The sequence below is a fragment of the Marmota marmota genome, unplaced genomic scaffold, assembly GCF_001458135.2.
Source record: "Marmota marmota marmota unplaced genomic scaffold, marMar, whole genome shotgun sequence".
Classification (NCBI taxonomy): domain Eukaryota; kingdom Metazoa; phylum Chordata; class Mammalia; order Rodentia; family Sciuridae; genus Marmota; species Marmota marmota.
The window spans coordinates 3,822,052-3,825,579 of NW_026000080.1; positions in this window are offsets into that span (position 1 = coordinate 3,822,052).

Consider the following 3,528-nt stretch of genomic DNA (forward strand, 5'->3'; position numbering starts at 1 on the left):
GAATCTGAAATATCTGTGAATATTCTAAAACAGTGTACATTTATAAATGTTAGAGCACTCACATGCATACATATAGGAAAAGTCTCTTTGACTGGAGATAGTAATAAGTTATAAATTGCCACAAATTGTTAATTATGAAACAGTAAAAATTGCTGTATGAAGAACATGCCATATATGCCATGACTCTCAGGGCAGTTTAGTAGATGGTTTAGGCTAATGTACCTTTTACTCCTTACTGATGGAACTGCTTGTGAGATAGTTTAGGGAGAAAGAATTGGGCAAATGCCATAGTGAAACTTGCTTTTGGTTCCAGTAAGAATATAATAGAAGACTGAGCACCAGTGAGACAAACACACTCTAAATGACCTAAAAATAACTGTAACATACATAGACACTTCCTTTCCATTGCTGTTAAACTTAGCCTTCTGCCTCAACCTGCCCTGCTTTTTTCCCCCCTTCACCCAGACTGAGTCAGTATTAGCCCCCCCCCCTCCCGCCCCAGCTTGGCTCCCTGCCTTACTGAATCCCTACTATCCCATAGTTGTTATATCTTTTGTGACAGTGCCAACACACAGTTGTTAATTTGTGGGGCATCAAAATGATTTCCAAGTCATTGAAAAACAAGTATAAACACAGGAAGATGTATACTTATCCCCTAATTTTCATAGTAATCTGATGATTAGAAAGATAAGAAAATTGATATGTGAGAGAACAGGGCATAAATTGCTAAAATGAAAGATCTTGAAAGTATAGCTATGTTCATATTTTGTTACTTTCTGAATTATGTATAATGTAAGTTCTGTGGGTACTATTTCCTTAGAATTATACTTTCACAAACTTGTTATTGAAATTAATGCACACATAGAAAAGTGGGATTTATATTTTTAAAATTAGTATCCATGACCTCAAGTGCCTTGTTAATTTGTTGTGACTCAAAATGTTAAAATTGTGAATTCATGTGATAGAACATTCTCAATTTTAAAGTAATATTGAGTTTAGGTGTGGTGTGTTGCATCAGACTTGGTTTTGAGTAATACCTAGAAAAATGCATAGTATATTATACTGACTAATGTTTTATAACTCCTGAACAAGTTGAATTAAGGATGATGTTTAACTTAGACCTATTTATATATGTAAATATACATATGCAGCTTATGATGTATTTAAAAACTCTATTAACTACAAAGAATGAAAAGATTTTGCAACAGAGTTGGAATGGAAACAATTTCTGAGATAGAGATCAAATTGTGTTTATAGACACCCTTACTGGCAGCTTTGTTATCAGTCATTTCCTGTGGGAATATTTTACTGGGAAACAATTTTATGCTTTGAGTATTCATTAAATAGCCTTAGGTCCATGGAATAAAAATATTGTAAGAATAATAAATATGAATGTATGCACATTACAGTGTAACATTTCCTAGTATTTTCCTAGATAAGAATTAAGATTATTTAACAAACTGTGTTTCTTATCCATTACTAATTTTTAAAACAACACCAATGAAGTATGGTCTAGTGGAGAGTTAAGCAATAGACTGGAAATTGAAGTCGTTTGTTTTCTTTAAATTAAAATTGATAGTAATTTGAAAATATTTATTCATCACAGACAGTAGGGCTGCAGATGCAGTTCAGTGTTTGCCTATCAAGCTTGAAGCCCTGGGTATGATCCCCAGCACCACAGGAAAAACAAAACTTCTTTACAGTATTTAAGTACTAAGTAATTATTAAGTATTAAGTAATACAGTATTTAAGATGTTGTAGTTTGTGGAGAATACACTGGTCAACTATAGTCTCTGCCCTTAGGGAATTTATGGATTTTCTTTTAAGGGAGGTAGGAAATGCACACAAATTATATAAAACAACAAACACATACCTTTCCTCCCCTGCTATAAATATACCAGAGGGTTGTGGTGCTGGGTAGGAATAAAACACTATTGGAGTTTGGAAGAACTTGAGATCATGTCCATCTGGGAGATGGACAAAGATGAGGTCAAAGATGACCTCATAGTGAAGGAAACTGAATGTAAAGGATCAGTAAGATTTTTGCAAATACAGATGCAGATAAAATTATTCCAGATGACAGGCAGACTTGGTATTAAAGGTAGTATAAATCACAGCAAATTTAGAGAGTAGAGCCTCTGATGCAAACAATAACACAACTTACACAGGGAAATATAGTTATGAAGTAAGGTAAATTAGGGCCAAGTTATTTTCTTTCACTCAGTAACATTAGCATTTATTTATTCTTGAGTACCTACTAAGTGCAGGTACTGTGCAAGGTGTTAGGCACATTTATGAGTAGTTTAGACAAGAGCCCTTTCCAATACATAAAAATTAAAAGGTCTGAAATCTGATTTGGTGGTGACTGATTTTTCTATCACTGATGGATCAATTAATTAATATGTGGCAACAAGAACTACTTTAGTTTAATAGTGTTATACTGATCATGGGATTTGATATTTGGGGGAGTTAGTATTTCCAAATTACATTGTTTCTCGATTTTACTTCAATTGTGTCTCAGCCTGACATATGAATTAAAATAAAGGTAATTAAAAAATAATTGAAAGCTGCAAACTTGTATTTTTAATTTGGTAGGCTTGGAGGCGGGCTGATGGGGGACACCATTAAATATGTAGGTCCATTTTGCAAGTTTTGATTATCTAATAATTAATGCTGCAGCATGCACTAATTAAAAAAAAATAAAAGGTAGACTTAAGAAATCTGTGGTGATTTTTTGGACAATTTTTTTTTTTTTTAAATACTGGGGATTAAATCCAGCGGTACTCTACCACTGAGCCACATCTTGAGACAGGATTTTGTTAAACTGCTTATGGCTTAGCTAAGTTGCTGAGATTGGCCTAGAATTTGCGATCCTTCTGCCAAATTCCCAAGTTGCTATGATTACAAGTGTGCACCAACGTGTCCGGAAACAAAAGGAATTATTGAAAAGGAATCGCTGCAAATTTCCTTTCAATATCAAGACCTCTGTGCGGTTAACATGATAGATCATTTCTAGAACACATTGCACTAAGTGAGATACACCTGCACTCATACTTTGTCCGTCAAAACAATCTTTTTGTTTTCTCTCAAGCTAGGACTTGCAGTATCTAAGACACTCCTCGAGCAGTGGTGGCAATGGGGAGGGGCTGGTGAAGGTGGCGGGGTAGCAGCTGGGAGAGCACTTTCCCTTTCTTTGGTTAAAACTTTGCAGCTGCCAAGCCCAGATTCACCTTCCGGCTGGAACTTTTTTACCCCAACCTCCACTCACAGCTCCCCAAGCGTCCCGTGCGCTAACTCCCGCTTCCCTCCGCGGTCTTTAGCTCAACCCCAACCCACCGCCCTCCTTGCGCCCCCGGAATCTACCTGCCGCGCGCCCACCTCGGGAACGCAGTTCTGCGCCCCGGGCCCGCGCCCCATAGCGGCCAGTCCCTCCGGGGCATGCGCGCTGCGGCGCTACCGCCCTCCCCCACGCCTTCCCGCGGCAGAGTTATGCCAAGTATGTGAGGAGCCGGCAAGGGCCAGCGCCGG